Here is a 21,415-nt window from a genome sequence, read left to right as displayed (position 1 = left end):
CTCTGAGCCACTTCTGGGAGATTTTACCATAGGAATATGACTAACACAACACTTGGCAAGGCAAAGACTAATAGTGTGATTGTTCTGTCGGCTTCTTCCCTTCTTGAGTAATATCGTGCTGAGCAGTGTTTGAGTGAGAGATCTGAAAGGCCTTTTCATTATTGTATCGAAAACTCCTCTGACTGCAGATCTCTTAATCAAAGGACTTTTATGTAAAGTCACATTTTTTCCAAAACCAGAAAAGTTCAGGCTCAGAGCATAAACATTAGACTCATTATTTAGAAATAGCAAGTAAGTCCTTTGGGATCTGGTATCAGATCAAAGCTAAAAAATTAAATTGCTTCAGAAAAAAAAAATTAGTTCATTTTGGGAGTCAGCATATTTCTTGTTTGCTTTTTCATTATGGAGCTAAAAAAAGGAATAGTGAGATTCTGTCGGTGGTTTTCAAGTGTTTCCCAAAACTGGATGGATGCTGCATGCTAAGTACTTCCACAGTCTGTGGAGGCAGAAAATATTTTGTTGACATGACAATAAAAACATTCTGCAGACTTATCGAATTATTTTCTCCGTCACCATCCCCAGCCACAAGAAAGCAGCATGATCCCCCCACTGTCATGAAACAGAAACCTGCTCTCAGCTGGCACTGCCTTTGAAATGAAGTGCTGGAATCTGCCCCAACACGTGGAGGAAGAGATTTCTGTCTGGGTTGTGGGTGAGACCTGGGAAAAAGCCTCAGGTCAGCAGTGTCCCCACCAACACATGGCCTGACCATGTTGTCCCAAAGAAATCACTCCTTTGGTGGTAATCACTTTGCTAATGGTGGTTTGGGCAAAGATAATTAGTTTATTATTGCTAATGGGTTCAGCACCACTATTCTGGTCTCCAGTGCTGTCCACCCACACTTCTGTCTCCTCCTTGCTTGTGGCCCCCTCTTGGTTTTTGTGTTGTGGACACATAAGTGATGGAATTGGCTCTTGGCACAGGTGCAGGATGGGGATGTGGGTGTGGTGGAGAGCCATGTCCCACAGATCAGGCACTGCCAACACAGACACTCTCTCCGTCCAAGACAAATCCCACCCTGGACACAGCTGCTGCTGACAGCAGCTCCCAGCCTCCTGGTGGTGGTGGATCTGAGTCCATGGTGCCATCTGCCATGCTGATCATGTGATATCTCAAGAGAGAGGGAGCAAGGGGAGATGCTAGTCTAATGTTTAGGACTGCTTTATTATAACTTTGCCTTCCTATTTTTTCCCCTAGCATCATTACCTGTTACAACTCACAAGGCGAATGCGACCAACCTGAATTCCTGCTGATTTTGTGAACTCTGCAAGTGCCTCAGAGAGAGGTGGGACTCTCAAGGAGCACTGAGGAGAGCGGGCTGCTGAGGGCTGAGGAATGGCAGCAATGCCCACATGTTTTCTGTTTGTGACACCGTGGCTGATGGGGATCATTTAATCACACAGTGAGACCAGTTCACTCTACCTTTGCACCAGCCCTTAAGATGTTTCCCTTATCTCTGGCTTTCTGCAGATGGCTGGGGCTTTCCCTGCCCGGTTCCTCTGTCACCTACAGATGGCTTTCAGTGCTTAATCCTTGGGAAATGTGAGTTTCTCCATGACTCAGCCACAGTTTCCCTGCTTGGCTGTCACAGGGTGTTTCATCTTTTCACTTCTCGGTCCCCATCTGTACAAAGAGGTCAGTAACGAGAGGAAAACAAGCATAGCAGGGCCAGCTACACACAGATCCCCGAGTGTTGAGGGGCCATATAATTTCTTAAATGAATTGGTCACATGATACTCATGATACTCTTTTTTTTTCCTTTTTCCTCCTTTACTGGGTAATTGAAACTTCATAGACATTAAGAATCTGAAACATGCATAACAGTTCTTTATGTACAAACAGCTTTTTCTCTGCAAGCTGAGGGGCTTGTGGGGAAGAGAGTTCTGTGAACACTGGAGTGAGCAAGCACCTGTTTCCCACAAGTGTTACAATTCCCACAACTGGCAGGAACAGTTGATGTTCAGGGTATAAATGCAAATTTTCCATCTCTACATCGCAGGATTATCTGCGTTGTCCCCAATTAAACCTCCTCACCAAACATATAACTAAATCGTTCCAAATGACCATGCCCTGCTCCATCTAATAAATTCTGCCTTCATCTGGCCTAACTTCTGCCCAAGTCTTTGCATTTCCTATAGGCTCAATACTTGAAGACCTTAATTAATCTCCTAGAGCAGGGGGTCTCCAACAAGAGGAGACAGGAGGCCCAAGAACATGGGTGGGTGAGTTGGGTTTTATTGAATGGGAGACACATGGCCATCAGATTGGCACCGTGCCAATGGAAAGGTCCCTGCTGAAGCCAGGGTGTGTAATTTGACCTTGTAAAATCAGCAACATGGGAAGCAATTACACAGAAATCCAAGCTCCAGCAGGCAGGGCTGCACTCTGCTGCTCTTGGGGGAATGACATGCAGTGAAGGTGGGGATTGAGCTGATGCTGAGCTGGCAGCAGCCCTCAGTCCTCTGGAATTCATGGCCTGTCTTCAGAAAGGAGGAATAATATGTAAAAACATCTTCTGACCACCCATTTCCACGCTGCCACTCAGCCCTGACCCATTATTCGGGAAATTGCTACTTGAGGAAGGAAAAGATAAATCAGCGTACATTGGAAAAACAACTTGAAACTCTGGTTCAAGGCAGGGAATCAGAGGAGACCAGACTCCAAATTTTTCTGCTAGTTTAGTAAAATGGTTTGATATGATCTACTAAGCAGGGGAAGTCAAAGACAAGCTGCCCTGCAGGGCAATATGAAGAGACACCTGGGAAGAGACTTCCTAGCAGAAAGAACTGGGCTCAAGGAGGTAGAAGTGATCCTTTCTCAGATGTTATTTTCCTTAACTACACTCAGCACCATCTGATGGAGCTCACTGGTCACACCAGCATGCTTCCCACCATGGGGAGATGGTGTGTTACACACACTAGAACATTGAGAGCTGCTCCTGCTGGCCAAGAAAGCAGCTGGGAAAACACCACAGCCAAGGCAGCTCAGCACAGGCACCACCAGACAGGGGCTGGACATGCAGACCCAGCCTCCAATGAACCTGCACTCCACTCCAGGGACAGCACAGCATCACATCGTGGCAGGAAAGCTGATTTTGGGGAAATGGAAATAGCACCAGCACAAATCCCTCCCAGCTGAATTGTTCATGGACCTTCAGACACCACCAAAGTCAGGAGCACAGCAGGTTCATGGCCAAATTCACTCACTCCATTCTCACACTGGGAGGGAAGAGGGTCAGCAGTAAAGAGATGTTATTTTGTGTTTGAAGGAAGCACTCAACCAGAGATCTGTTTTTCTTTCTATAAGAGAGTAAATTTGCCATAGCTGCAAATGAACTGCAGGGATCCACTGCAAACCAGGATAAAAAATATAATTTTATTTCATTGAAGTCAGAAATTTCAGAATTTAAGGAGTAGAAAGTGTTGATTTAAAGAATTACACCATTTTATAATCTTATACTTAAAAGTGTCTGCCTGTAAATATGAAAACAAAGGACATTATAAACTTTTGAGGAGAACTTCAGAGTCTAAGACTCAGGGAGACTTCTGGTTATCTGAAACTCTTAAGTGGTCACCTAAACATCTTTTAAACTCTGACCTGCCTGCATTTTGGCAGGTGGCAGAGATGTTCTACTTGTTTCTCATGCCCAGAGTTCACCCTTCAGTGCTCCATTTGTTCCCTGCACACCCTGAGTCCTGGCTGTCACTCTCTGCCTCTGTGTCCTGAGCCCCTCTGAGCAGTTCTCATGTCTCTGGGCTACAGTGTCTCTCTCTGTTTCATATCTGAACCTATCCCTTCCCTTCCATATCTGCACTTATAAAGTATCTCTTCTTTTCTGGTATTGCTTACTCCTAATAACTCTATAATTACATCGTGGAGCCCTGTCGAACAAAGCTCATATGAAGGATGCAAAAATGGACCTCTATCTCAGGGGAAATTGTGCAGTGGCAGAGATGAGGAAGTTGTTTGATCATTAGCCTTATCTAGAACAAATTGCACATAATAACTTTTAATATTTTCTATCAGATTTGGTTCCTCAGACAGACACAATTTTTTTTAAAATTGAGCTGTATTTAACTGAGTCATCTAAGTATATCTGAGTCCCCAAAATAAGACACTTAAATGTCCATTAAGAAACAAACAAATCACTAGTTCACTGAATGTGGCCCTTGTTTCACTGCCCTTGACACAGGCTTTAGAACTTAAAACTTTTGTATTGACTTAAGATAAACGCTGCAAGCCCATAAGCAATGCATTGTTCTTATGGTACCCAATAATCTAGTCCTTTTATTTAAATATGATATAAGTAATCCCAGAGCCAATGAAAGCATGGAATGACTAGTTGCTACGTTCCATAAATACTGTATTGCACAGAAGAGTTTAACTCCTTATCTGAAAAACAGTTGGCTGTGACCGTATTAACAATTATATTATCAGTTTTCCTTGGCAACATTTATGTGTCAAAATGTATCATGGGTTTCACAGCTTAGTTCCAGAAATAGGCTGTGGTCTGGGTGACATCATACCTTGCTCCATAAAAACCTTTTTTTTTTTTCATTTTTTTGCTTTTCATCCTTCCATAAACACTTGTACTCCCAGCCTTATGCTGGACCCACTCAGGCCACTAAGGCATAACGAGCTCTTCCCAGCTCTCAGCATCCCAGCCTGGCAGTAGGGTTGAAAAGTTTGAAAAGTTTACCAAAACAGCGTATTTTGTGCCGGAGAGCCAGAGACCTTGCGGCTCTGCCGTGGCAGAGCAGGAAAAGCACAGAGGCCACGGTAAAACCCAAAGCATTTCTTGGAATCCTTTGCTGGTTGCTGTGACCCCGAGATTGTTAAAAGTCTCTTTTCCCAGCCCAGTGCTTGAAGAATGAGTTGGAGCTCTTCATTTCTCAGTCTCAAGGTTGTTCATTCTTCCTTATCTATAAAAATTTTCTCCTGCCCTGCTGAGGTTCATCCAGCAGGACAGTTCCAGGCACTCTGCCTGCCCCCAGGGCAATGTTATGTCTTTATGCTAAAAACCACGTATACAATGTTTACAATTGCTTTCCAATGCCTATCACCTATGTTAGACAGTGAGCTTCTACTCTAAACCAATCTAAAAGTGCCAACGTCGCAGCGGAGGATGGAGGTCAAGAAGAAGAAGGAGGAAGGCTCGACACGCTCAGATCTCTCCATCTTGTCTCCTGAACCCCCATTCCAGAAACCTCAAAATCTTCATTTTCACCCTGTGATAACTTCACTATTATTCTGCTTAAACTGCTGTGGTTTGCTGGTCTTTATATAAAGTTGGTAATTTGCTCCACGGGTCATAATCAAACCCACAGGTGTTTTGGGCTCTGTGTCAGGGCTTCTGAGCCCCTTGGCAGGTGTCTTTGCCATTCTGGACAGCCAGAGGGATGTTCTGAGTTCCCACAAGCTCTGAGCACTGAGGAGGCACCAGGGCTGTGGGTGACTGAAAGGGGCTGTCTGTTGGTTTTCTATGTGATATTAAATGATAAAAATGTGTCGGGACAGGGAGGTGCAATCCCTCCCTCCATCCGCGCCCCGCCATGAGCTGCGCGATCGCTCCGCCAGCAACGCAGAGCAGGGAGAGATGGTGGAAAGCCAGGGGCAGGCAGAGCTGAAATCCTCCTCTCCAAAGCCTAGCTGGGGTTTATAAATGCTGAGGAACTGGATTCTCACAAAGGAAGCCTTACAAAGTGGCATTGTGAAACTGCATTGCAAAATTCAATTAAGTGAAGTTGCAAACAGCTACGCAACGATGTTGTGTTGGAGTCTGGGTGCCATTTGGGTGATTCACCAACAAACATTGCACTGTCTTTTCAATTTTTTTTTGAATTTTTTTTTTGTGTGTGTCTTTTCAATTTTTTCAGAAGTGTATATTAAGGAAAAAAATTCTAGAATACTTTTATAGCATTCAAAGAAGAAAGGATATAAGGAATAGAGATATAAGGATGATATAAGGAATTCTGCCAATCCTTTCCTTTAAAAATAATGAAAGATGAAGTATAACTAAAAAGATGTTGTTATGGTCAGTTTTGTGTCTTCATGAAAGAAGCCACAGACCAAAACATTTTCCTTTATTTTGAAGGAGCAGTTTCCTGGATCACAACATAACTGGCTTTTACCTTCAAAATCTAGGAAGTTATAAGATGGGGTAAAAAAAGAAACCAAACAACCAGAGAAAATCCACCACTGAATTGAAAAGTTGTGTTAGGAATCATTCAGGAAAACTAAAACAACTAAGCTAAACTTTGAAATTGAGTGTTTGAACCACATTAAACTCTGGGACAGTGTTACTCAAGTTTTAGCCATTCCAGTCTTGATTTCATTTACTTTGGAAAAGACTTCAGCAGCAGTGAAGCTAAGGCACTCTGTCAGAAGCTGAAGAGAAGCTTTATAACATACTTTAAGATCTTTAGGGGTTTTTTGGAAGCTTCTGTGTACTTCCTCATGCAAACAGCTCTTCACTGGACAAATAGCATCTGAATATTGGGATGTTCCTATCAATTCCTACAGAAGTTTGGAAGTGACACACAGCCCAAAATAAAGATATATTTTAAAATTTCTTGGCTTCTTTTCTTTTGCATTTCCTTTTTGGTTTTTTTCCTCCAAAAGCCAGCGGCATAATTAAAAAAAATAAGAGAGAGAGAGAGAGGAAGAATACAGTGGAATTGCAGAACAAACAAGATGGCAAAATAACACAACTATTTTTTAATAAGCTGGGAATTTGCCTCAGTATGCAGTTCTGGGAGAAGAGGAAGTTTCTGTAAGCTGGCCAGATTCCCCATTGCAGACATATGGACACCTGGAAGAAAAGACAAAAGGAAGTTTTATTCTTGTATAATCCTAAGGTTACCTTTTGTGACAAGGGTAAGTACCCTTATTAAGGAAAGCTTGAAAGATTGCAGAACCTGTAAATTGTAGCTTTTACTGGTTAAATGATAAAGAAGCATAAACCTGGGATCTTTACTCTTCTTGTGAATGCAGGATAGCTCCTTTAACATTGATGGAGCTACAGAGTTGGAAAGTTGTTTTTGAGAGGATAGTGCAGCTGGTGAAAGTAAAATACACTGAAAAAAGTGTAGGGGACATGGGGAGGGAGAGGAAAGGGAAATTCTATAAATAAAACCTATATTTGAGTTAAGCTCTTCTTGATCTTTAATGAGTTATGTTTCCTAAGGGAAGAGAGGAATAAGAGCTGTGATGAGGGAGACAAATACTTGTTGAAAATTCAGAAGATATTTTCCAGGGTCTCAGCCTCAAGGCTCAGTGGTAACAGAGCTGGACTCACCCAAGGGAAAACACAAGATTAATGAGGAGAGCTATGAAATCCAGAAGAGAAGAGAGAGATGCAGAGGTATGTTCCTCTCACTGAGACTGAGCATGGGATACAGGAGGATTAGAACCTAAACATTGCTCATGTGTCAACTTTTCTTCAAACCTAAGCTGTTGAAAGCTTCTTAGCTCTGGGATGATTTTGCTGGTCTTTCTAAACCTTAATTAGTTAGCTATTAATTCCCTATCATCATTATTTATTTTAATCTATTACAGGGAGGCTCAGACCAGCTGAGTGGGAGGGAGCTCTGGAGCACCACAGACTCTGTTCCAGTGACATTTTGTTCTGAGGGTCCAGGACAGGAAGAAGTAGCATTTGATGCAGTTTATTCTGGGCTCTTTTTTAGGATGAGATGACCTGAATTATGCCTAAATGTTGACAATTGGCCTCAGCTGCTTTACAGGGTTCTCTGGTAGCTCTGGGCACTCTTGCTGGGGACATCAGCAACAGAACCCTCCCTTGATACAGGAGTTCTGGAAAAGGACATTCAATGCTACTTTTGACTTTAAAGGGAGCTGAAATTCAAGAGACAAGTAGGAGAGTGGGGAATTCTCAAACCTCCTTAATGCACCAAAAAGGAAGGGGCGTATCTCCTCCCTTTCACTTGTAGAGATTTTCCTTAAAATGAAGTAATTCTACTTTGAGAAAAGCATGTGCTAATGCATGTGGAAGTGTGTCACTCAATTAGATGTCCTCCACCAGTTGTGACATGCCATTTTTAAAGGAAATGTGTTCTGCCATCAGGACTTGCAGCACTAATATTACTCATGCTCATTTTCATACTCCATGATGTGCAAGTACATTAATTTAAACAGCAAGGCTGCTCTTACAAGGGAGCATGTGCTTATCTTAAGGCTACACAAAAGTCACACAGGCTGCAGGTGTTTTACTGGAGTGCTTCAGAGGCACTTTCTCATTAGGGGCTGACACAGATGTGTCTGTATATTTCAGAATTCATATTGGCTTACCAAACCTCTTAACATGTGCTTGCTGGGAGGCATTAAAAATATTACCATCCCCCTTGTGAAGTGCTTGTGGATGTCTCAGTGCAAGTACAGCTCCTCAGGTGCTGCTTGTGTGCCCTTGTGACCAGACTTAAACTCTGTGTGGATGGCCCAGCCTCTGGCACAGGTAAGGATGGGAAATGCAACCACCTAAATTCAGCACTGGACTTTGTTTCTCTCACAGGGCCTGAGAAACAGAGCACCTACCAGAAAAGATATCTCCCTTTGCAGTTAGAAATAAATATTTTCATTATATCCCCCCAAATATTTGATGAAGGCAGAAAAACTGAAAAATCTACAACTCTGAAGGCACCTCCTTCCCACTGGCACTCTGGAAAGGGATGCTGTGGGAGCCAGTAGGACTTTAGGTCCACAGAACCTGTATTTACTTGTCCATGAGACAAAATTAATCTCTTCGTGTTCTGAAGAGATTAATTGTGAAAAAGGAGGAGGTGGAGCAAAGTGTTCCCTCTCAGAAGGATCCACCACACTCAGCTGAGCTTGGTAAAAAACACAGCCTCACTAAATCATTATTTGAATAGAAACATCAGATATCCAGCACCGTGGATTGGTGAGCATTGGTGCAGAAGAGCAGAAAATGAAGTTTCTGCTCACATATTCCCCAAGTTTTGCTTCACTGTGTGCCAGTGGTGTGCTAGGGCACTTCTACCCACAGATCATCACCATGGTTGGTGGCTTTTTTCCACAGCAGAAGTGGAGATGTGGGGAACAGGTAACAGCACTCCTGCTCTGTCTGGAACATCACATTTCTGCTGTCACACACATCCTGCCCTTGGGTGCCACGAGTCAACTTGTGTCAAGAAAATGCATTTGTCAAACACATCTGTTGACTTTTCCAAGCAAGTTGCACAAGATGCTCACCTCTAAAAAAAAAAAAATGGATTGTGTTGCAGCCAACATTGCTATCAGAGCTCAGGAACAAATAAACGTGTGGCTCATCTCCAAGGGGCTTTCCCCCTGTTTCCTCACAATTGACAAAGAAGCCAATGTTGTTTAAGAGTAAGACAGGATGACAAATCCATGCATGTGCTCCACTTTGTAGCTGTCTGAGCCTGCTGCTGCAGAGTTGTCTTAAGAATGACGGCATTATTATATATTTCCTGGCACACACAATCTAAACTGATGCCCATTTTCTTCCATCTGCCCTGGGAACTGCGAGGAAAAGAACAGACAATTGTACCGAGGATGGATTAAAACAGGAAATACCATCTAAAATGATGGAAAGGCTGGTTGTCAAGCAAAAAAAAATTAAAATAATAATTTAAAATATGAACAGTGGATGGATTTCTTTGGTGGTACATAAGTAAAACTGGAACAATCTCAGTAGAGCAATTGTGCTGTGTTATGTCACAGTATGGCCCCAACTACTTCAGTTCATTCAGTGACATTCTTTGGGATGTCTGCAAGCATAAAATGGTTGGGTAGGGTATTGATTTCTTTTGCAGTTTAAAATGCATATCCAGCAGAGAAAATCTTGACCAATTAGAAAAAAACACAGGTGATCATCAAAGAATCACAGTGCAGTCTTAAAGTATGTCAGGATTCACCTGATAACAAATGACAAATTAACCATTAACCAAATATTCTATCTCCTAGGGGAACCTGTCGGGCTTGTAGGCAAAGGAAACCAAGCTGGACCATGGAGGGATCTTGCACATTTTGCTGCAGCCAGAAAAAGCTGCTCCTCTGCCTCCTCAGCTGCTCTCCTGTGTCTGAAGCTTCCCATCTCTAGGCAGTCAGGCTGGAAAGGAGTTTGCTGTGGAAGCTGCTGCTGCAAAGTTAAGATCTGATAAGAGGCAGAAACAAAGCAGAGCCAGCTAACAGCTCTCTTCCTCCTCCTGCTTCTGCCACTTACCCTTGGCTGCTCCTCTCCCACACTGCATAAGGACAGAGAAATATGGATTTGCAATTGTATGGAAACTCCTTATAACCTCTGACATTGCTGCCAGCTCCTTGTGTCTTAGAAGCCTACTTAAATTACAATAAAACAGCTCAGGAGCCTGCCCCTCTTCCTCCTGTTTCCTGTAACTAGAATTAAGCTCTGTCCTGACTCCCATAAAAACTGTGGGTTTATGAGCTACCTGCACGTCCAGAAATTCCTCGTGGGAGATCCATTAATGAATGAGAAACAGCAGAACTGAGCGAGCTGGGGAAGAGTCTGCTCCTGGAGGGAAGGGCTGATGGGAGCATCCCTGAATGGTGATGGTGAGGGCTGGAGTGTGCCTTGGATGTGTCTGTGGAATGGAATTCTCTGCACACAGCCCTGGGCAGCCTCAGTTATCTGACCCTGCTTGAGGTTGGGCTGGACATGGTGACCTCCAGGGCCCCTTTCCAACTTCAACCATTCTGTGATTTTTTGAGCCCATTGTTTAACTTTGTTTTATCTAATTTATGCAATTTCTCATTGCCTTCGTGTCTCATGGCTGTAGCCCCCATTTCCTACATTTATTTACCCATTTTATGTATTAGAAAAAGAAAAAGGCCTCCCTGCCCCACAGATGTCTTCTGCTGAGGCTTGCCCCAAACACCTTTCACCCTGACAGACCTTTAAATCTGATGGCACTCTCCATTTGGCTCATACCTCTGGCTTGGGGTAGATGCTCTGTGGGGAGATGAGGGACTGGAATATTTTATTCTATTTTGCTTCCTGGGGTTAAATATATTGCTTTCTCTTGGTTTAGGCTGGCAATTTTCCCACTGTCACCCTGGGTGGTAACATGGCCACACTGAGTTCAGACTCCCCTTGGGCTCACTGGAGACAGAATTTCAGCCAGTGGCTTCTGTCGCATTGCCCTGAGTTAGCTCTAACATTTGGGACCTTTGAAAATGACACATAGGAACCCTGAAGCTCCTCTTCCCACCAAAATAACTGATTTAGAAAGATGTGGTCTTTGACTCCTGGAAAATTATTATCTGTATTCAGAGGGATGCAACAACTGAAGATGATCTGATCTCCTCTATGACTCACTCAATGTCATTTAGCTGCAAAATTCTATAATTCCTTGATTAAGAAAAGTCTTATCTGTAGGCATCTAGTCACCATCTGAAGACTTGAGGAGACAGACAGATAAAAAACACTCCATCTCTTTGCTGTATTTCTTTCTTAGACTTCAGTCTGTTACATCCTCTTTACAACCTGTCAGTGATTACAGTAATGGGAGAATATGAAATATAGGGAGAGCTTAATGATTTAAAATCAGAATGACTGGTGTCCCTCAAAGTTAGGGGCATGTGAAACTTATCAATATGTATTGGAGTGTTTTTAATTTGGGGAGAGAATTGCAATAGGGTCTTTTGGGAAAATAAACAAACTTGCTTTCACATTGCTGAGATTTTGACTTTTGTTTTTCAGTTATCAAAACACAGAGCCAGCTCAGAGACTAATGAGAATTCCACCCACCAAAACCAAATTATGTTCATAATGAGTAGAAATGGTTGAAAATTCTGAGTTTTGATAAAAGTGTGTCAATCACTTCATTTCTCAAACAGGAAAGAATAGATTCTGATGCAAAAATGGTCAGACTCTTTTCCATGCAAATTTCCTGTGTAATTAATAACATGTTGGGTTGAGTTTGTTCATTTTTTAAGTACAGAGGTCTTCACAAAAGCTGTGGTTGATCCTAAATTAGGATAGGGTTAATATAAATGTAACCCCCAGAGAAAGAAAGCCATAAATCAGACTGTCTGGTTTATGATCATAAAAATGTTATTCCCTTTGCACTAATGCTTTGTCTTCACCAGAAGGGAAAAAAAGGAGCTAATTTGGAAAAGACAACCAAAAATTTACTTCAAAATTAGTTGGTTGCAGCTCATCCACCAGTCCAAACTCTGCTAGCATTTGGCTATTTTAGTGTAAAAATATATATTTTTTTCCTCCTGTCAAGTCATCTGCTAAGATCAGGAGGAAGATATGGTAAAGGTCAGTAAGGATCAATTTTTGAGCAGGACAGATTTCTCATTAATGAGTGCAATAGACTGATCACCACAGAAAGAATACAATTTAGTGATTATATCTAAGAAGTATGAATGTTTTTCTTGTCAAATGTCATTCCCTTTAAAACTTGGCACTAGTAACTCACTGCAATTTTCTTTCAAGTGAATTTCAGCTGGGCTGTGACTCTGTGTGTAATCGTTTTCTCATGATGGTAGTAAAATTTGACATATCAACTGTATATTTATAATGGAAATAAACTTCATTATGAGTCCCCAAAGGGATCTGATCTAAATCTCACTGAATGAAAAATGGAAAGGCTCCCATTGACTTCTCTGATCTTTGGTCAAACTATTGTAGCTGTAGAATTCTCCCACTTTCCCCCCTTTATGCTGTGCTTTTGGAAACCACACGTATTTTAAATATCCCAGTCATCTCTTGTTTTGTTCCCATTGCCTCAGAGAGCATTAAAGGTGCCTTTGCAATGTAAAACTGAAAAAATATCATTATTCTGTGCTGCTTTCTTGGCAGCAGAGTGTACAAGTATGACAGGGCTAAAATCCCAAGTTTACATTAAGCTGCACAGAGCAAATTTCACAGGAAGGTAACTGCTGACTTCTGTAGCATCATGACCAGTTTCAGGGGAGTAGAATTTGGCCCCATTTCTGCAAAATAACTGTGGCTTTCCTTAGCAGTCTGATCTTGTCATAATTCACTTTAATGCTCATGTATGCTGGCCCAAGGGCTTATATAATTATTGTGCCTGTCTCATCATGAGAGATGGATAAGTCACACCTGAATACAAGAGTAGGAACTTGTTGTTTTGTTTAGATTTTAAACATTTTAAAATCATTATTAAATGAGCAAATTACACATGCCCTGCAGAAGAGGGTACAAGTCAAAGCTCTCTGGGTACTTCTTGCTATGCTTACCATGGATTTTGAAGACAATATTTCATTGGAAGGAAATTTCTAATATTTCATTAGAAGGAAGCATTGATTAATAGGATTGTGATGAGTTTATCTGCATATAAGGCAGGCAGTGAAAAACAAAGAGAAACTCATTGGACGTAAACTGCATTCCAGTGGGAATTCAGAATATGTCATAGATCAATTAATACTTTACTGTAAGCCACAGGATGTCATATTCATGGGGGACCCTAATTATGCAGATGTGTGTCAGGAATGTTATTTACATAAAGGTTTCTGAATTACACAGATGATCATTTCTAGTTAAGATGAAGTCCCAGGAGCTGGGTCTCCCTAGAGTGGGAAGAGAGATTCCCACATTAGCAGAGCCTGAAACACACATGAAAGCGATAAAAAGTCAAATATTCTATGAAAACAAGTGTCAAGGGAGATGAAGATTTATAAACCCTAGGGAAGTGCGTAAAAAGGATCTCTTTCACTTCCACAGCCTTATACCAAGATTTTTGGAGGTTTCCAAATGGAAGTATTAAAATCCTGGACTGTGGTAAATGAAGAAGATGCTGTAGGCATGGGGTAAATCAAGATTCCTCATGAAGGAAATGTGCCATGCTGGTGGAAAGGCACTCCAAGGGCACTGAGAAAGCTGTTTGCAGTCACTCCACACAAATTGCACAGTTCCCTTCCTCCCTCACTGGATGCATTCAGACCTTCCCTGTTAACTGGTATATATTTAACTTGGTGGGAGTTTTTTCTGATGAATTTAATACTTGACCAGATAACTATTATAAACACTGTGAGTACTGGTTATTGTAGGAACTGAAAAGGGTAGGAGTATGGGACTGCAAAAGGCAGTTCATTCCATTTATTTTTCCTACACTCTGTGTTAATGACCTTAATTTTCTTTCTTCTCCAGCCAAATCAGCAGAATTTGTATTAAGATAGGTACTAAATGATTGCATTATTCAAGGGCAGCTCCACTCCTGGGGTCACTGTCACAGCTGGCTGACTGTAGAGCTATAACACCCTCCCTGCTCACAGTGAACACATGACAATTAGATCAGCTTTACCTCCTGTGAGGAAGAGGACGAGACAAGGGCTGAGTGTTCACATCCTGCCTCCTCTGACTCAGGAAAAACCAAATTTTGAGCTGCCACTCATGCAACTCCTGCTCCTGTGCTGCTTTCACATGGTCAATTAACACTGGGATCTACAGCTTTTCCTTCCCTGTCACCCTGATGGTAGATGTCATGTCCTACAAGCTTTGGGAATTACAAATATTATAAAATCTAAAGTCCTCCTTTGTCACAAAGCAAAATAGATAAAAGCTAAGGAGGCCAGAAGTGCTCCACTGCTAATTCAGTTATCCCTGTCAGCCAGGGATCCTGTACTTCCCTCTTTTTCCATGTAAGGGAAGGTTTTAGCTGGGGGATACTTGGGTAGATGCTAATTGACCCATCCTGGCTGCAAGAGCTTTTATGTTTGTGACAAAGCTAATCCTGAATCAATATAATCTATTCAGCATTTGCTTTCAACCCAGCCCAAAGTGAGAGCTCAGTTTTAGGTAAGGCTGCGCTCTGCTTTATGCTGCAATAGTGCTCAGAGAAGCTACAGCAACATTCCTGAAACCAGCCCTCCATAAAGCCTTGTGACCTGATGAAATCCAAGTCAAATGACACCTCTAGCAGCTTCCACAGTATTTGATGAGTAAAACTCAATAAACTGAGTTTATATCAATTATTCCTTACATTTTTCCTCATAACAGTTGTCTTACATTTTGTCTGAATTCTACCCTGTCCTCCATCATACTCCAATGAGAACAAAACACAGCTCAGTTCTGTCATCTGTTTAATCTTTTTCTACTATTGCAGTCACCTGGCCAAATTCATTCCTTACCTTTTGTCAGCTGTTTGCTCTCTTGGTGAAATATCTTGGTGCACGTTATGAAACAAGCCCAAGGATCTGCAGGAAAGCAAAGGGAAATTTCAGGCTTGAAAGCAATGGAGGTTCTGGCTGTAAACTCATGAGGAAGGCATGGAATAAACAGTGATTTGTGCCCCTGAAATGTTTCAACCAAGTTGGCAAAATCATGGTTGGCAGCTGGGGAGCGCCCAGGTATCAAAGGGAAGGAGGGGTTAAAGGGAGAAATCCAGTAAAAGAACATATCCTTTGTGAGGTTATGCATTTAACAGATCTCTGCTGAGTTACTCAATAACACACCAGATGCCAGGGACATTATGGAAAATGGAATTGCTTAGAACTCCAATGTCAGTGTTTGCAGGGATTCCTCCTGGCTGTACAGACTTCTGCCACAATAGCTCGAGTTTTGTGTCCTCTCCTCTCAGGGTTTCTGCTGTGGATGGATGTCATTGGTGTGGCTCTGTTTGCCATGGAGCAAAGGGACATCCATGTGCCACAAAAAAGCCATTTCACCATTTAGCTTACAGCTTTTAGTGAACCCTCTCCTCCCGACCACCAGCTCTTGCACTTCACCAGGGGCTCTGAGTGAAGCTGAGCAGGATGAAAATTGTTTCCACGGCACTAATCACATTAAGAATTTCAAGCCTGGATGCCAGGAGGGTGATGAATAAGAGCTAAACTACCTTGATGGATCTTGAATTTTCACTGGAATTTCTCTTGCCTTGGAAATGAGGTCCAGCCATGATAAGAATTGCCACAGCTTTCTTCACTGATGGACCTTCAAAGAGATTCTTCCTTCAAGGTGTGTCAGGCAGCAGATTCTGAGGAGAAGGAGATGCTGGGGCTGTGCTGAGGTAGTAGTTAAAATTTTAATTTTATCTCCCATCATGAACACAACCAAGCTGCCCCTGTCATACAGCTCTGTCAGACCATTTCAGAGACAGCCTGGCTGAAGCCACCCACTCCACCTCCTGCCATCCTCCCTCTGAAATGCTCTGTATCAAAATGCTTTGTGAAGCAGCTGCCCCAAATTCTCCATCAGCACCTGGCCTTATTTTTTTTTTTTGCTTGGCCCAGCATTTCTAGGAGTCCTTACGAATATTAATGCAGGACTAAATATCTGCTCTGACCTTACTGGGAAACTGAAATTCTGGGAAAGATGGAACGTATTTGCAACTTCTAAATTTTCTTTAGTGATATTTTAAAACCTATTTCTTCATGAGCAACAGGGCATTAAACTGATTAGATGTTTTCTTGATTAACTTCACTGATTCACAATTGGGATTTATCCACAGGAACCAACTTCTGTTCCTCTACCAAGACCAGCACCATTAGCTCTGTCCCTGCTCTCAGCTAGAAAGACTTTTTGACCTTCACTCAGGTCCTTCCTTGGGACTCTGATGAAATAAATTCCCATACAGTTATTGTTTGACCTGCAGAGGATTTCATATGTATCAAGTTTTTATTTTGCAACCCAGAGACCCCTTTGGCTTTTTGGTTTAAATATGATCTAGATGTAGGACTAGTCTTACTCTTGCTTGATTTTGCCAGCAGATTTTGAAAGCTACCAATGGAATGAAAATGGTGTTAAATCAAAATTGAAGACTCATCTAATCCCATGTCAACACAGCACTTCAAACAGGGCCTAAAAACCACAGTTGGGTTTTATATGAAATAGAGAAGCACATTTGCTAAAAAATAAACTGCACCAAATATATGTGCACTTCAAAACTGACCCTTGGGCCCATCAGCTTGTGGTCACAGAGATGAAAGCAGAGAGCTGTGCTGTTTCTCTGAGCTGACAGACGTGTTAAGAGGCACCTGGGTAATGAGCCAGCACTTTCACTGCTGCTCCAAGCTCATCTTGGCTGCATCTGCTCAGTGAACAGAGGTCTGTGGGAACAGAGAGATTCCCAAATTCGTCTCGCTTTTTCCAAGCGCGTTCATTTTTTCTCTCTAAATTCCTGAGTCCCCTTCTGAGAGGCTGTCAGAAAGAACAAATGGAAACAATGTTTTTTTTTACAGATGGGAGGAAATCTGAAGTAGACAGATCCCACCCACTCTACATGCTTTACCTTCTTCCCACCAGCCAAGTCACAGCTCTGTTTGAAGCAGATCCTTTCCTTGAGCTGCATTTGTGTTGTAAGTGAAGCCTCATTGCTGAGGAAGTGCAGGACGCCCCTGAGTCATCAGATTAAGCACCTTAGCAGTTTAACACTTCCAAGATGCTCTGGAGCAAAGGTGTGAGGATCTAATTTGGTCTTAAATTTCAGTATCTGATCCTGTGGGCTCTTGTCTCCTGGGCAGTTAAGAGGAGTGGAACAATAGGAGTGGTGATAAGCTTTCCTCAGGAACTCTGGCAGGGATATTATCTACCTAATGGGATTAGTATGGTAAATACCTTTATAGTCCAAAGCTAAATGAGATTATTTGGATACCACGGAACACATAAATAAATACATGATTTCTTTAAAGAGTCAATGTGATTGAAATATGAATCTCCCTGTCCTCCTGCATTTGTGATCTTATTGCCAAGTGGTCCTTGGTCCTGTGCAAAAGAAGGGGGTTTATTAGCTTCCCCAGACTGTATATTCATTTTACCTCCTCACCTCAGCTGACTTAGGGCAGGCATCATCCACCCTATCTGGAAGAAAAATAAACAGTCCTTCTACCCTCATTGTAGAAAAAGCAAGTTTAGCTGGTGCTCCAAAGCCCTGAACTGAAATTGATTGATTTACAGTACAAGTGATCTCATGAGGAGTCCCTTACATCATCAGGTTGTAGATTTAATTCTACTGAAAATAAATTTCTCATCCCCCAAGCGTAAATTAATGACTCAGTAATTTACTGAGTCAGTAAATGCTAAATCTTTCAATAGAAGAGAAGAGGTTAAAAAGTGTTCTTCAGAGAAGCATTAATGTGTTGTCCTCTTTATTTGGTGCAATAATAACATTAATTAAGGCAATTTTAATTAAATTATTTTCACCTAGACTGACTCCAAAAATTGCAGTTATTAAGGATAAGAACACTAATGGCTCATCCATGCTGCAGTGGGTTTTAATGACAGCTGTGTTAACCACGAGAGCTTGCGCCCCACAAGATTTTCAGATTAAGCAAGTGGGTGTGCTGCACCCACTGCCCTGACAGAAATGTCACTATTGTCCACATTGTTCTTTCTCCTGCTCTTTCTCCACAATAGCTCAACTCACTGTGTCCTTGCCTTCTTTGTCTAGCTTGACATTTGGTCCCACACCACCCAACAGTGTCTGGTTGGAGGTAACCAAGTAGGAGTTGGTTGCACTTCAGGTCCTTTTTTTTCTTTCTTTTCTAAACAGGTCTGTGTGATAACAGAGCAGTGTGGCATTTCTGAGCACCACTGTGGAAAAGAAGCCCCTACCTACATTTTTATGGTCTGTCCACAGATGAAAAGGTGCCTTTACAAGATGTCCTTCTTCGTACTCTAAACATGAAACCTGTAATTAAATAGCAAAAACGAAGTTAGCAAGCAGTAAGTACTAAAAAAGCTCACGCTTCAATAGTGTTCTGTTTCCAGGAGCTCAGGTTCAGCCTGAAAGGGTGGAAATGGTGCAAAAAAGCAGGTCACAGCTATTTCTAGAAATTGTGGAAGTGATTGGAGCCCCTTGACGCCAGGAACTGGAATTTCCAGACAGCAAAGCAGCACTAAGGTAGACTGTGTCTGATGCCAAGGAGCTGGCAATTATTATTAATTCAACCACAAGTAAGTGCATTTCAGGTAGGATTAAAAGGTTGATTTAAGACTACAATAGCGTGGACAGTCAGGTCAGGGTGGAAGTCCAGGCTGGCAAGCCAAGCTCTGCCCATTGGAATGTCCCATGGAAAACAGGCAAAATGGCACAAACAGAGAGCAAAATTATTCAGCTCTTGGAGGTCTTACTCTCCCTTTGTTTTGCTAATGAAGGCACTTCATAATATAGAAATTCTTGTGATTAGACTAGATTAAGTTTTTAATTACTTTTGCAATCTTTCTTGAAAGAAGCCCTAAAATACAACAGTGACTATTACTTAGATATAATACACATTTTACAGTCTTCCTAATTACATGTGTTTCACCAATAGTTATTATGCATACTCAATTAAACATGCAGTTAAAACACCTTAAATTGCAGACCATGGACAATACTGAGTAAATAAATAATTAGGGAGTTATTAAAATGCAAATTCATAACATAAGGAGCAATTATGGAAGAAGAAAGTATTTTAGTTTATGACTTATTGACCATATCAGCTCTTCTGGTGGGTCCTTCTGCATTAATGTGAATTCTGCTGACAAAAAAACACAGCAGCAAAATGGTTTGCATTGGTCAATGCCTAATTACTTACAGCTTTTAGATCCTGAGGTCTTGGCTTAATGGATTTTAATTGCTCAGAAGAAAAAAGGAAGATCTCTGCACACAAAAAGTCTTCATAAGATTCTGGAAAACAAACTTTTTCTTTGCCCTTTTATATTTTCCATCTATCTTTGTTTATCATTCAAAACTGGTAGGGTTTTTTTCCCTTTTTTCAAATTTAGCTCACAGAAGAAGAACCATCATGTTTGCCAGATTTTTATCAGTGAAGTCTGAGATCAAAGGGAGCTTGGACATCAGAAACTGGCATAAATCACACGGATGGTGATTTTTCAGGCTTCAGATGGGTCCTACCTGATGCATGGACTCCTGCTTTGGATCCATGGAGCTCCAGCTGTGCCTCGTGGCTGTTTTTGAACACAAAACTCAGCAATGGGACCACCCTGCCCAAGAGCTCTTCCAAAGCAACACCAGAGATTATCTTTCATGGGAAAACACATCTTAATCTCTTCGAAGATAATGCATTAGATGTTCACAGGTGAAGGTGTCTTGAAAAGGCTGTCCAGGGAAGTCTTTGCAGTGCTCTGGTTTGTTTGAAGGCTTCTTTTGTCCTGTTTGAATCATGAAGGGACAATTTACAGCTCATGCAGTAAGGCATGCATGCTGTGTGTGCTGAATGAATTTTATTCATATAAGGAACAGACTCAGATTTCTTAAGCTGATAGTGTTTTCAGTATTACCTTAAAAGTCCTCCATACGATGTTTGAAAAAAAAATTTGAAACCTAAAGTTTCTTATAAATACATTTTTCAAGATGTAGGAGGAAATTTCTGTGTGTTTCTGCTCCTACAAATGATATTGGCATTATTTTATTGACATTGATTCCAGCTTTGTTGCAATAACTTTCTTCTGATGCTGTGGTCTTTGCTATGACTTGGCTAGACTTGCCCTGAAAACCAAAATTAGAAGAGGAGTCACAGTTCAGAAAATATTTATTGCTATACTAATTACATGTAAAAAGTAATTTATACAAATCATATATTGCAAAATTCCTCCAGGAAAAATAAAAAAGCCCCACATAGTAGTTGGAATAAAACAGCTGGTTACCTTTCAGTTTTATTGGCATGAACACTGTGATTGCATCAAGCCAACTCCTCAGCTAATGAAAACTAGCAAGGCTGTATTGCCTCCAGTACCCACTGCTTCGACCAGAAATAAATCTTTGGCTCCTTCAATGTATGCGCAAGGCAAGTAAATTTAGGGATTTTATTTATTTTTTTAAAGATCATTGCTTATTGAGAGCAGAAAAAGACAAAAACTACTGGTTGAAATTTTTACCACGTAGGGAAGTAACACAGCCCAGGTAGGCACATCCCTGTGGTTTAGGGTGGAGGTTGAAATAAAAATGAGGGGTCTGGGATGGAAACTGGGCAATGAGCAGGAGATGATCCCACACCTTGTGCAAAGTGTCCTGCCTGTTATTTATTCAGTGCACTGATAATTATTTTAAGGCTTTTATTTTCCAATCAGTCATGGCTGTACTAGCGTCTATTTTATATATATATATATATATATATATATATATAAATGAAAATATAAATTATATATTTATATTTTATATAATACATATAAATATATATATTTTTATATATTTGTATTTGTATACATCTTTAGTCAGCAGAGCTTCCCCTAAATAAAACTAAAAATGCTTCTTAAAGCCCCTGGAAGTTTGGAGGTACAGGTTTAAACCAGTCAAGCCACAAGGAAAATCAATGAAAAATGGAAAAACAGAACATTGTACATGTACTGTTATCTCTCCAATAACTTCAGCCTAATAAGGTTAGAGAGGAAGCCCAGCTAATCATTGTACATTTTTCTTATTAA

General features: G+C 41.3%; 1 long non-coding RNA gene across 1 annotated transcript; it reads right to left on the bottom strand.

The window, feature by feature from the left end:
- Positions 1-4,543: 4,543 nt before the first annotated feature.
- LOC141731048 (uncharacterized) lies at positions 4,544-21,064 on the bottom strand. The gene is made up of 5 exons (XR_012582959.1): positions 19,887-21,064; positions 18,606-18,677; positions 15,888-16,025; positions 15,181-15,246; positions 4,544-6,871 (listed from the first exon to the last, which is right to left on the bottom strand). It is a non-coding gene; the product is annotated as an uncharacterized LOC141731048 (long non-coding RNA).
- Positions 21,065-21,415: the final 351 nt, after the last annotated feature.

Source organism: Zonotrichia albicollis, chromosome 16, assembly GCF_047830755.1.
Source record: "Zonotrichia albicollis isolate bZonAlb1 chromosome 16, bZonAlb1.hap1, whole genome shotgun sequence".
Lineage (NCBI taxonomy): Eukaryota > Metazoa > Chordata > Aves > Passeriformes > Passerellidae > Zonotrichia > Zonotrichia albicollis.
The sequence above is the reverse complement of the archived record's forward strand: the minus strand, read 5'-3'. Positions and strand labels throughout refer to the sequence as shown.